Source organism: Adiantum capillus-veneris, chromosome 13, assembly GCF_014529385.1.
Source record: "Adiantum capillus-veneris isolate H3 chromosome 13, ASM1452938v2, whole genome shotgun sequence".
In the NCBI taxonomy this organism is placed as follows: domain Eukaryota; kingdom Viridiplantae; phylum Streptophyta; class Polypodiopsida; order Polypodiales; family Pteridaceae; genus Adiantum; species Adiantum capillus-veneris.
This window is the reverse complement of record NC_140943.1, coordinates 143,612,464-143,627,067: the sequence shown is the minus strand read 5'-3', so window position 1 is coordinate 143,627,067 and position 14,604 is coordinate 143,612,464.

Genomic DNA, 14,604 nt, shown 5'->3' with positions numbered 1-14,604 from the left:
ACTTGACACCTTGAGCTGACAACTGACTATAGATTGTGTTGAATTCATTCAGATGATTGGACATAGGTGTCCCTTCTTTCATCTTCAAGTCAACAAGCTTCGTAAGCCAGGATACCTGTGAAGCTGCACTCTGCTTCTCATAAAGATCACTCAGCTTTAAGCATGCTTGATAAGCCGACATCTCGTCTGCTACATTGAAGTAAACGCTTTCTGCCAAAGTCAGCATAATGGTAGAAAGTGCCAATTCATCCATTTCGCTCGATTCATCTTCGTCCATATCTTCTGGTTTTATCCCCTTGAGCTTTATAGGCTTTATCTGCTTCTTTTGTAAGAACACGTGCCAAATCTGCTTCTTCCACAATGGAAAATTGGTTCCATCCAGCTTCTTGATATTGTAAAGAGCAGTGTCCTGTGATCCAGCCATAGCTACGCTTCACAATAGTTTACTTTCCCGGGAAAAATTCGGCAGAGTTCCCCTGTAAACTGACCTCTGAACCAATATCAACCTGTCAAATGAACCAAAAAAGCTTCAGATTTTGCAGAAATTTTGGCAGAGTCTCCTTTGTAAAATGGCTCTGGTGTACTAAAAAACAGACCAAAAACAGCTCAAAAAACCACTATCTCTCTAACACTGTAAGCTGTGGGTAAACCTGTCCTACACCTGTACTGTCTCTCACTGTCCTGCACTGTCCTGTCACTGTCCTGTAAGCATAGAGTGCGACAATGCCTCAACGGTAGTAAAGCAAAGATGCAATCCCAACTGTCTAACTCACAGTTAATACATCCTAGCTGCCTATCTAAGGGTGCTCGAGGGATCGCTCCAAGACCTGTATCACCGAAGGGATCTCAACATTCGAGAATCCCCCATCTCAATAAAACCTCACTCGACCCTCAACAAAGGCTGTAGTAAATCTGACAAAGTCATACATCCACAAATTTCCCACTGTATGCTGTAACCGCTGCGGCGGTTGTTTGCTGCGTGACTCATAGCCAGCAAACCCTCAACAGACATACATAATCTCTGACAATACATCCCATGTGGAAGTACCTGCAATGTCAGGATGACATCTAGAATATCAAGCAGCAAACACAAGCTACCTGATGAACTAGTCGATGTCGCCTACAGTCTGTGTGTAGATGCGCCCGTGTCGTATGTGACACACCTCCAAGAACTGTGAGCCGTCCTTCGATGTGTAGACAGCCACAAATCAACACTCTGGGAGTGTCGATATCCTCAACACCTGCAGTCGTAGGCCAAAAACCCCAAATTTGCAGAGTCGGATCTGCACCCGCTGAGACCACGTAGTCAAAAATGGCATGCGCAGAACTTTGTCGAAGCCAAACGGTGGCCGAGATGACCTCAGAACGAAATTCTGAGAACACCAAGCCCTTTGGGCTTGCCCATAGGATTTGGGGCCGTGTCTTTGCCTGTCGAAGTTCACTCCAATCTGAGCTGGTGACTCTAGCCTCCTACAGTGCTGCCCCGAGCCTCGATCTGAGCTCTTATACCAGTTGAAAAGGTACGAGCGAAAGTGCGACGCGAGAGAGAGTGCGAGAAGAAGAGCACGACGATATGGTGAACTCACTCTACTCTAATGTGTAGAGCATAGTGAGTTCTTATTAGGTTTTCACAAAAGAATATGTGTACATACCTGGCGGCCCGCCCACTTACCTGGGCGACCACATTGGGCTTTATACCCCAACAGTGGACAAGAGTATTTGCCCTAAGGACTTGCCCTTCCTGCCTTGAAGTGCTCTCTGGAATCCATTTTTGGACAATGAGTGCTTGTAAGGGCTGCTTTCCTTTGTCTGTCAGTTGCAGTACGAAAGGAACTTGCTGTTTTTTGAATCACATTGTATACTCATAGTGTTCTGACTCCATTCAAGTTGTACATTATATTTTTACCAAGGTTTCCCTAGCAATAAGGCATGTTGTGTCTGCGTATCTTCTACCACATAAAATTTATGCGGATAGACATGTTGGTTGACTTGTACTATGAGCACCATCCATCCCAGTACCTTAATCGAGTGTTCTGAATAACTGTGGAGTTTGTGTTTCATCTCCTGTAATTGGTTGTCAAGTTGAAGTTGCTTGTAAAGGCTGTAGGAGATCAAGTTGCGAATCAAGCATTGTTTTGTCCTTCACTTGATTGTGTCCTATTTTGATGTCGATTTCGAGCTCCAAAATGGTCTCTGTGTCAAAGTCTGTCACTTGAATGGCATTAATATTCAGAGGTGGTCCATGTTGTTGTCGTTGTCGAAGAAGCTTCCTTTTTGCTACCCTTTCCTTGGCCTCTGCATGAGCTTCTGCAACAATCTTTTGTTTCGCTTGCGTCTGTTTCTTTGCGTGATGGATTTGTTGAAGCAGTTTTGGACTTAGTGGTAAATGAAATCTTTTTAGTCGACAACCATTAATCCAGTTAGGCATTTCTTCCCCATCCAATGTAGCAAGCTTGAGGGCCCCACTTGGTGATAAGTCTTTCATAAAAAAGGATCCCATCCCTCGCTTTTTAAGTTTCTTTGCATGTTGTTTTAACATGTAAACCAAAACATAATGGCATGTTTTGAATTTTTTTGGAGCGTACATGCTTATCAAAAAATTCTTTTTGCCTTCGTTTTTGTGCATAGATATAAGCTATTGCTTTCAAGTGAAGCTCATCTAGCTTTTCAAGGTCATCTATTTGTGAAGACATTTCATGATCTGCCGAGTCTAGACATTTTGCTACTCTTAGTGTTGGGATTAAGAATTCCATGGGCAGTATAACATTAAGTCCAAACACCATGGTGTACAGTGTTGTTCCTATCGAGGTTTTGTAAGCAATCCTATACGCCCATAAAGTTGAATGTAGCTTCTGATCCCAATCTGTTCTAGAATCTGATACTATCTTAGTTAAGATTGTGCACAGAGTCTTATTTGTAGCTTTTCTGCTTGGCCATTAGCATGTGGGTGGTAAGGAGCTGACTTCTTATGAACTATCATGAAGTCTTCAAGAAGATTTTTGATTATCTCATTTATGAAATGTGTACCTTGATCACTCACAATTTCTATAGGTAGACCATATCTAGCAAAGACATTTTCGTATAGAAATTGTGTAGTAGTCCTGGCATCAACCTTTTGTGTAGCTTTAGCTTCTACTCATTTGGTGAGATAATATGTGGCCATGATGATATATTGGGCATCTGTTTTGTAAGCAGGGGGTGAGATTGGTCCTACAAAGTCTATTCCCCACTTGGCAAAAGCTTTGGCTCCCATCATTGGCCGTAAGGGCATCTCATCCCGCTTTATTGGTACGTTGATTTGTTGACAAGACTCACATAGTTTTGTATATTTGTTCGCGTCCATATGTAATGTTGGCCACCATATTCCAGAGGTGAGGATAATTTTTGTTGTCTTTTCCCCTGAGAAATGGCCTCCACTAATCCCCTCATGTGCTTGTTTCAGGATTAGAATGTACATGTCCTCTTTTGCACACAGCCTAAGCTGGTTATCCTTTCCCCTTTTATAGAGTTGATTTTCAATCAGAGTGAAATCACGAGCTTGTATTTCTATCGTTCTTTGCCGTGCTTTGGTGATATTTTTAGGAAATGTTTGTTTCTCCAAGAAGTCAACAATGTATTGGCTCCATTCTGGCGTAAGTGTTATTTGAAACAATGTCGCATGTTCGATGGGTGGGCTTGATCTGCATTTGGTGCAACTAGTTACATAATAATTGAACATCAATATGCATAGTCAGCCAATACACTCCTAATTGTCGCAATCGTTGGAAAGTTTTTGTGGCCGAACAATGAAACGTTAAAGCTTAATTATGCACCTCCAGCAAATATGTTTCGTGTTCCTTAGGGTTTATGCACACTGTTAGGATATCGTCAGAGCCTAAATTATATAAACGTCCTCTAATCAACAACTGAAAGTTTTTAGCTTGGCAAATCATTCTTTGTTTAAGGTCTAGTCCATTTTGTCAAATTTCCTGCTTTGTGATAGTAGCTTTACGATCTCTTGGGACCACTTAGGTACCATTTCTATATTGAAGAGATATGCATCCAGGAGATCATCATCCCCAGCCTCTCGAGATTCTCCATTTGGTAATCAAGAAAGGTGGTCTACTTTGAGATGAGTCTTTCCCTTTTTAACCACTACCGTAAAGTCAAACTCCAGCAATATGATAAACCATCTTACGATTCGCCCAATGTTGCATGGTTTGCGGATAAGTATAAAAGGGCTTGATGTTCTGTAAAAAACACAAAATTATTTGCAAGGAGATAATGCCAAAATTACTTGACAGGATAAATCATTCCAAGCCCCTCTCTTTCGGTGGTGGTGTAATTCTTTTCGGCACTATTTAGTTGTTGGCTAGAATAACTGACTGGGAAATCCATGGTTCCCTCTCCTGGTTGAGCCATAATACATACTATAGCAAATGCACATGCATCTATATGAACGTAATAGATTTTTTTCAATCAGGTGCCTGTATAGCAGTGGAGCGGATACAAGGGCATCTATTAATTTCTTAAATGATTCCTCACACTCATCTGTCCATTCAAAGATCACTGTTAGTCTATACAAGGGTTGAGTGATAATTGCATACATGTGTATGAACCTCCTAAAATAACCACAATGTCCCATAAAGCATTGTACTTGCTTTGCATTGATTGGCTTAGGCATTTCGATAATCACCGTAATCTTATCCAAATATGTGGATATGTCATTCTCCGAAACAATATGCCCCAAGATTCGTCCTTGTCTTACCATGAAAACACATTTTTTGGGATTAAGGCAAATCCTATATGTCTTGCATTTCTCGAATACTCTTTTGAGGTGTTCCGTATGTTCCTCTCTTCGCAAAGAGTGTACACATAGGTTATCCATATAGATTTCCAAGAAATTCCTCAAGTACTCCTTGAAGGCATGGGTCATCAATCTTTGAAATGTTGCAGGTGCATTTGTCAACCCAAATGGCATGACCAGATATGCAAATATGTCCCATTCTGTGGATACCGTTTTATATTGGTCCTCGAGTACAATTGCAAGTTGATTGTAACCAGAGAATCCATCCAAGAAGGAATATGCATGTTTTCTTGCCACTCATTCAAGGACGTGGTCCGTAATTGGTAAGGGATAGTTATCCCTTATTGTGGTTGCATTGACTTTTTTGACGTTGACACACACACTCGGAGTTTACCATTCTTTTTGGGTACAACAACGATTGGAGATACTTAATCGGTGTGTTCTATCTCATAGATAAGCTCTGCTTCTTTCAGTTTATCAATCTCTTCCTTGATACGCTTAGCAAAGGTATCATTGTACGTGTATGCCTTTGTCTGCTAGGTTTCGCATCAGGTTTTAAAGGGATAGTATGCTGACATATTGTTAGATCCTCTCCCTTTAAATCCTTGTAAGAACATGCAAACACATCCTTATATTCTCGAAGAAGGTTGAGAAACTCCTCTTCCTCTTCTTGGCTCAGGTCGGTAGCTATATAGACGGGTTGCGGTTTCTCTCCAGGTCCTGTGAGGTCTACATTCTTTCCATCTTCTAGCCCATCATAAGACTCCTTCTCCCATTGTTCTCTTCTAGGTTGTGTCAGCACTATCTTCCGGTCTTGAATAGTGAACTTTCTGTAATGGGATGGTATACTCATATGGTTTTTGCTATTGTCTTTATCATCCTCTCCGTTGTCACTTTTGGTTGTCCATACTTCCCTCAAAGACTTCTTGAGCTCTTGGTACCTTTTCTTACGTTCAACTTTCGTCAATTCGGTTCTTCTAGTTTGTTCAATTCAGTTTCCATTCGTTTGGATTTAGTTTCTGCATTCAACTTCTGAGTTCGTATTTTTACATCCCTAGGATTGTCTTTTGTCCTAGGATCTCGATCTCGAGAGAACTAGCATGATATTTCGTTTTTAATGCAGTCTTCGGCCTTTACCAGAGATAAGAATTCCATTCTGTTTTTTATGTTGGGCATTAGGTTATCTGTTGCCTTGTGAGCTCCCTTGTTTTTTTTGTAATGTGCTTGACGTCTAGGTTTTTTATTTGGAAAATTGTAAAACCTTACATCAGGTATTATTTCCTCTAGCTCACTGGGGTTGTCAGAACATTCATTATTTGCATCATCATCTCGTTCAAGATGATATGTAGAATCATGGAACAACTCCCTATCTACGTCTTGCTTATTTTCAATTTTTATTGATTATCCTGAGATTTGGTAATCATCACCTTCTATTAACTCAATCATGTAGTATGGAACCACATCGTAACCATCCTGGTCACAAAACTTAGTCGTCGGTTCCGACGGTCTTCTAGGTATAGCCTCTAGTCAGCCCTCAAACATGAAATACTTGGCTCTCGCGATTAAACAACTTAATTGACCAGAGAAAATTAAGAAGCTTACCCATGGTATTAATAGTCAATCTTTAGTGCCTTTCGACCGTTACATTAGTGACCCCATACTTGTTTAGTTTTTGACCTTCATAACTGTTTATACGTTGGATTATATTGCAGTTTAATGTTTATTGTTGACAAATGGTTTAAATTTTTGTTACCAAAATCAATTTGTCTGTCTACAACTGCATATGATTTTTACTTGTATATGAGAATGCAATTACTGTGCCAATGTTGTTTGATTTTGTAGTGACTGAAGAAGGCTAAGGACATTCATCTCACATGCTCTACCACCTCAACGAACAAGCTTCAACTCAATAGCTTCCGAGGACGGAATCTACATCAGAAAGGGAAACATGTTAACCCTCACGCACATTCCTATCACCTATGACGGACGCTGTATTATTTATTTGGTAGAGTCAGGTATCGGGCTTGTCGGTCCAATAGGAAAAGGGTAAGAGTGATCGCCGATGAGAGGCGCACTCTAACTGGAACATTCAAGGGATTAGTTGGCTAAGCATGGGTGTCCAAGTGTGAATGGGGCGAGCTCATATAAAAGTCAACTAAACCTAAAATTCACTCATTCTCTCATTTGTGCAATTGAAGGGTGCTCTTGCTCCATCTCCATCTTCTTCTTCTTCTTTATCTCCTTGTGTGTGTGTGTGTGTATGCGTGAGAGAGAGAGAGAGAGAGAGAGAGAGAGAGAGAGAGAGAGAGAGAGTGCAATCGAGCATTACGGTGGCACGACGGCAGTGAGGCAGTTGAGCGCAGCGTAGCGGCGTCTCCCTCTTCTTCGTGGCGAGGAATCCTCCACGACAGCAAACATAGAGCGGTGAGTGACACACCATCGCCATATTTGAGCTTACTAGTTTAGGCTTGTTGTGTGCTTGGAGCCATTTGTGGCTGGCACACAGTGTATCGGCAAGTTCCTTGCATTGACACGTGCGACATACGCGCATACTTGTTATGAAGAAAGCCATTCATTGGCTGGCCCCTATCAAGTACCAATAGCCTTCAAGCATGCCTTTTGGGAGAGGGGGTTGATGGGGGGGTTGCTTTCTCTTGTACTTGAAGCTCATTTTACACACAATTAATCTCTCCTTCTCATGGGGCAAGGAAAGGAGAAGCCTACACCAACAACACTTGACCATGGAATGCAAATCCAAGCAAGTTCCAAGCTTACAAGCGTGCTCATCTCTTTCACCATCTCCATTACTATGCTATGCTATACTTTATGAGTGAGTAAATGTGAGAAGAATATCTCTTGCTTGTAAGATTACTTCTTCTTCTTCTCCTCTTTCCTCACTCCCCACTAGTTCTGTCCACCTTTGAAGGTGTTTGAGGTCTTGGGATTGAGGCCCTACCAAGTGTAATTTTGGTGCATGAATCTCTCCATCTTCATGGAATCAAATGGGCTTTGAAGAACACAAATATTATATTGTAAACAAGTCTCTCTCAATGGGAGAAGTTATAATACAAAGTCCTTTTGGAGGGGGGATTGGCTCCAAGAAAATTTGGTCCTCAATTGTTGTCGATTTTAATTTCTCTCTCATTTCCAAGTTATTTTGCATGCCAAGCTAACAAGTTATGATGTTTCTTGTTAAAGACTCCAACCAAGCACTTTCTTTTGCTTTTAAGAATCTCCTTAATGAAACACTCTCTCTTGTTCATATAGTTTTGCTACGGTTATTGAAACTAGCTTAATTCCATCACATTGATCTCATAGCATAGCCTACTCTTTTCGAGTCTTACAAGATGGTGAGCGAGTTTTTTCGAGCAACAAAAAAAAAGAGCAAGTCCCTAAATAATTTTATTTGTAAATAAATGAGATTTTCAAAAATGAAAGGGAAAAGAGACAATGTGATAACACTATGATAAGTGGTTGTAGAGTATGATAAAGACTTTCATCTATTCTACCCATGATAAATATGTACTAACATCCAAGCTTATGTTTTTGTACCCGTGACAATAGGTACATCATTAACCACATGCTCTAGATCTACAGCTATCTACTTGATCTTGTCCAAAGAGCATGTTGCTTCAAAAACAAAACAATTGTTAAAAAATCTTAAAGCAATCGATTGACTACTTGTCCTCTTAAGACTAAACAAAACTTACAAGCTTGCACGAGGTCTACTAGATGCAAGAGGGTGAGATGGTGGATCAACAACATCCGCGGGAAAGGATGGACGTATGTTTGCTATGAACAAGGCTCTCGTAAACTGTGCATCATGTAACTCGCGCTCTCTAGCAAGAGCATGACCATTGTCCATATGGATCCACCAATGACAATGCTCAAGCTCTCATTAGGAGAGATGATCCATGGTCGATGTATACATGCATCCCTCGCTGCTCTCGACATGATTTGATTTTTACGCGGCACTGTGGACCTGTTCTGGTTGTTTGGCTGCTTCTCCAACATGCCTCGATTTTTTTTTTCCCATAAAATGTGACCGAGTTTAACCAAGAAGCCAATTTTATAGAAAACACAAAAAAATATTGCCCCACAGCACTACCTAACCTCACTGCTACAACACCGCTCGGATCCACAGTCTCATGCTATAACTGGTCCGCACCGGCTCGGATTGATTTGGACTAGTTTCACCAGGTCCATATGTGATAGTTATCTAGCTTCATATAGCCTCTTGGAGCCGATTTAAAAAATAAAAACAAAACAACTGCTTTGTTTAGGGTGTTGACAAGCTAATTAGGTGTTGAAACTGTGCATTAGAACTAAGTACCTCGCTCTTTATCTCTCTTATATATCTTTGAGGTCTCGTAAAAGTGTTCATACAACATTAAAATTCTCTTCTCCCTTCCTCTCTCTCTCTCTCAAGTTCCTCGACCATAGCCTTTGTGCTAAAGTGACTATAATTTGATGGTTTTTTTCAAAATTTGTAGGAGCTCATCACGCATCAACCACTTGTGTTGCATGAAGACTCATGGCTATACCCACATCAAACTACTCCACCTCCATGTTAGGCCACTTTTGGAATCAACGCACACGCGCGCGCACACACACACACACACAAACGTGCTGATAGCGCTTGCTCATTGGTGATCTCTATGGAGTCAATGCATGCACAAACTAGAACTCCGGCCGCTTCACTCTCTAATTGGCTTCAAAAGAAGTTTCAACATATCAACCCCTACAGCCTTTGCACTTTTGACATCTGTAAGGTTCTAACATGCAATGCTTTTTGTTGCCCATTTAATGCAAGGAAAGAATTTCAAGAGTAGCCAAGTCGGCTGATGAGGAAAGGGATTTCAGAGATGAGAAGGCAGAAGACCTTAGCTATCTACAATGACACATCCATAATCAACCGCTTTTTATAAACTCTTGTGACTTGAGATTGTGTTAGGGCCTCAACATGTAAGGAGATTTGAGATTTTGAAGCCTCTGCTGCTTTGTGGTAATTTTAAATGTACGACCATTTTGCATTGAGATGCTAGGAGGTCAAATCCATCATGACATAATTATTTTTGTCAATATAGTTGCAACAATTTTTCAAGGGTGTTACTCACATTTCCCCAAAAATTGGCTTCGCTGTGTTTTCTTTGCTCGTTGATTGGAAACCCTCGTGCTTTTCTTGCTTAAGAAGAGAGGTCCTAGGGTAGACTACATAGGTTGGAATTGTCTCTTGCAAGAACACACATAAGTTTTGTTTAGCATGGCTGAAAATAACGAAGAGAGTAGGATTAATGTTGATGACTTTGATTTTGCCCATGATGGTGCTACTAATGATGGCCATCGGTTTGTGAATTATCTTGTCTCTAGGCTTCAAGAAGCCATCGGCAATCCCGCACTTCAAGGAGAATTTCAACAACAACTTCAAACACATGGTATTCTCCTAATTGCCCAAGAAGAGAGGCTAAGCTTGAAGATGTCTCCATATGAGTGTATCCACAAGTATGTAGACAAGTTCTGGGACCTACATCTCAAAGCCACTATCTACAAAAAGATAGGTTTTGGAGAGAAAAAACAACAATATCGTGTCGGGGTACTCAAAGACATGAATGGATATGTCAATTCTCAAAGGCTCAAAACCATCTCGGCGGTCATTCACCACACCATGGTTGCTTCAAGAATTAGTTTCCAACAAGGGGCTAAGAGAACTTCAAGCCCGCAAAAATTAAGGAAAAAAATGGGCCCAAGGGGAAGATTAATGCTACACAAAATTCTTCCAAAGGCAACCTAACAACAACAACAACAACAACAAAACAAAGGAAACATGTGTTTAGAAAGGTAAAAACAAACTCTCACTTGAAGAGCTAGAGCATTATCATAAGGATACAAATGTTTTAAGTGTGGGGAGCAGGGACATGGCTATCGGTCTTGTCCACAAAGAAATGTACACAATGAACCACCTGGAGCCTCTATGATTGAAGCTCCAAAAGAGGGTGGTCATTGCAAATGGTCACTACTTGCCTATGCATGGGGCAAGGTGAGAGAACATGATGCCTTTATCCTCTTGATCCTAGCTCAACTCATAATTTCATATCAGTTGAGCTAGCCACCAAGTTAGGGTTACAAGCTTAGGAGATCTGGGATATTGTGCAGGCAGATGGGGCTTTGAACGGACAAGGAGCCTCAGTCACTCCCTTGATTGGTCAATTGAGACTTCATGTCCAAATGTTATACGCACAGACATTCAGAACAGACAAACACAGGAATCAGAATGGAACTGGAACAGAACATAGAAACAGACTAATTTCGCCATAACTTCCGCCTTCATATTCCCAAAAAGACATTGATCGAAGTTACATAGTTTGAGAATACTAATGGGAAACGCCCTTTCCCAAGAACACCCCTTGGAATCCCAAAAGTACAAAAGTTGATATTCCAAATTCCACTACGGTAAAACATCCAAAATTCCCTCGACTTAACACCTGGCACAGCCCGATGGCTAGAGCCATTGGTTGATCTGGACCCACAATCCCTTGATCAAATATTTTGCTCCCCAGCAACACCTTGTGCATCTGTCTCCAAAGCCTTTTCTGCCACAAAATCCGGATCCGCTTGCTTTCCCACCTCCACTTTCGCTTGATTTTCCACTTCCGATTCCACTCCACTTGCCAAATTTCGATCTGGTTCCAAAACGCCACTGCTCAGCTCTGCCGTCCACTTACTCAGACCCCCTACACTTACTTCAATTCCCTTGCTTTTGTTCTTCAACTCCTCCATCTCTTCAACCAGCCTCTCATTCTCCATCTTCAATGCCTCATTCTCCCTCCTAATGCTTTCCTTTCCAGCTAGCTGAAACCAATCCTTGAAGCAGTCCGTCGACACTTCCATATGCTCCCTCCAAAGCCTAGTTGCTTTATTCCATATCTCTTGCGCATATTCCAACACTTCCTGCTTCAAGGCATCCGCATCCGAATCAGCTACTAAGATGCCTGTCATTCCCTGGTTCTGCAATGCCGCCTTCTCCATATCCGCCAATGGAGTTAGTCTATTAATCAGAAAAACATTTTCAGTGGTCAAATCAGCCACCTTGTCCCCTAATTCTTTAAATTGCTCATCCACTACAGTCTTCAGTCCATCTGCCCACCGAGTGAAATCCTCCGTTACACTCAAAACTGTAGCATTCCTTGCCATAGCCTCAGGTGTAATCCTCTTAACCTCCTCCTGCAATCTTTCCTTATCCGACCTCTCTTGAAATAATTGCATCCTGACTTTCTGCATTTCCCATTCTGGAATAGCACTACACTTATGTTCCATCTTCTCACTTTCCATCATCCTAAGCGCCGCATCTTGATTCTGCAGGAACTCATTCAAATCAACTAAACAATTAGCAACCTCCTCCACAGAGAAAATCCCCTTGGCCTCATAACTGGCACTGCTACCTGCCTTAGCCTTCAAACTCTCCGGAACACTCTTCTCCGCAGCTCCACCCATTCCTTTCATAAACAGTGTGACCTTCTTACCTTTAGACTTTGACTCCATGGTGAAAATGTTCAACTTTGATTCAGACTCCTCCAAACCCTTCCAAGAAACTTTAAAAGGTGATTTTCTTTTTTCAACTATTGGAGACCCCAACAACAACTTCCTCCGCTTCATTCCACATAATGCTCCCTCTTCCTTCAACACATCTACAACCAGTGTCTTCAAACCTGTTGTCTGCTGAAGAAACCTTCAGAACATGCTCAAAGATTGCGGCCAAATAAGGCGCCACTCGGCCCACTGTCGGTGTCCAACGTCGATCTCTCTTGCCTGTAAGCTGCATCCGATCATACAACACTGTTTCCCAATCAACCTTAATGCCTCTCTCAGCCTCAAACAATGGTGCAAAAGCCTCCTTAGACATGTAAGCGGTCTTTTGCAGAATGCACACTTTCTCCAGATACCAAAACAAATTTGAGGCTCTATTTCCACCCGCATTCCGCACCATATAGTATGCCTTCATCCCAACCGGATTTCCAAATGCCCGCTTCATCTGGGAGTCAGTCGCCTTCCTCCCCTTAGCCGGCACAGGCAAATATGGAACTTTGAAAACCTTGGACACCAACCTTGGTGTCAAGCGCACATCCCCTCTAATCACTCCATCACTCTCCTTAATCATGTTCCACTGCTGCTCAGCAAACTCGTTCTCTGCCCATGCGTCCCAAGGTAGACATGCAAACTCATAAAGGCCTATGCGCTTGAGCCATACATGGGTTTCCACCTCATTTGGGTCAAACACTGTCAGCGTCGTCTCGACACTCCCCTGATCACTCATAGACTCAGCTTCATCACTCTCCACCTCGATGTGATCTTCCTGCTGCCTCGACTTAAATAGCTCCTCCATTGCCATCTTCATCGACCTGGTGTGTGGCATTGATTCTGACGCGTCGTCCTCCATCAGCTTTCCCTTGATATTTTCAGAAAACATTTCGCCCTTCTTCTTCGACTTAACAGTCAGTGAACTGCGACGTTCACACACTTGGATGTGATCTCCAACACTTCTCACCACCTTAATCTTATAATGATGAATTTTCTCCTCGATTCGGGCACGCCATACAAGATTCACCCAAAAAATATTCGTCCTTAAAATTGTCACATCAGCACTAAGCGAGTTTTTAGCCTTAAAGTGAGTACCCCCACTAATGAGTATACTTGACCCTTTTGCCCAATTCCATTCCTCCAACTTTCCTCTTTCTGGACTTCCAATCCCACAGTCTAAATTCCAACATCCAGTCCGCCATTCGAATTCCGAATTCCAGATCCCTTTACAGGTTTTGAATTGCAACAACAAGTTGCCAATGCTACCTCCGAAAATTCCGCTGCAACCCGCAAAACACTAACTGTTAACAAATTACTCCCAATATCCTCAGCCTTATTGACCATCCACTTGGGAACCTCAAGAACCTTTACATAAAATTTCTTCAGTTTGAACCCATTCACAGGTTTCAAAATCTTGGTTCCGAAGACATCTTTCAACAAAAATGTTCCTTGGCCCTGTTCTGATTCAATCTGATAAGGTCCCAAATATCTCAGCTTCAACTTACCCGGATGTGGTCCCAACTTAGAATTATATAACACCACCCAATCTCTCTCCTGAAAATTTTTGAATTTCACCTGCCTGGACATCCATGCTTGTCTCCTCTTCTGCCCAACTTCCACCAAGTAGGCACTCTGAATTCTATCCTCTTCCAATTTAAGCAGCTCCTTCTGTCTATGGGAAATTGATTCCTCCGGACTCAACCTATGCTGAACTCACAACCTCAAGCTTGGAATTACATATTCCATTGGCATCACAGCTTCAATTCCAAACACCAATCTGAAAGGTGTCATTCCAGTCGCCACCTTAAAAGCCGTCTGAAAAGCCCATAGTGCTGAATCCAGCTTATCATCCCAGTCTGATTTGTTTTCTGACACAATCTTCTTCAAAGTTCTCACCAGCACTTTATGGAGCTTTCCACCTGCCCATTTGCTTGCGGATGATATGGAGTAGATATCTTATGCAAAATCATATGTCTGGATGTCAACTCCTGAATCACAGAATTCAAAAAATGTGCTCCTTGATCCGACACCAACTCAATAGGACATCCAAATCTTGTCATAATGTTTTTATATAGAAACCGTGCCACACTTGCTACTTTATTATCTCTCAAAGCCACCGCTTCCACCCATTTGGTAGCATAATCGGTTGCAACAAGAATGTATCTGGAACCCGTCCTCTTTGCCCGTGGTTTTATTGGGCCTACAAAATCCAATCCCCACTTATGAAATGGTTCCAATGGCAA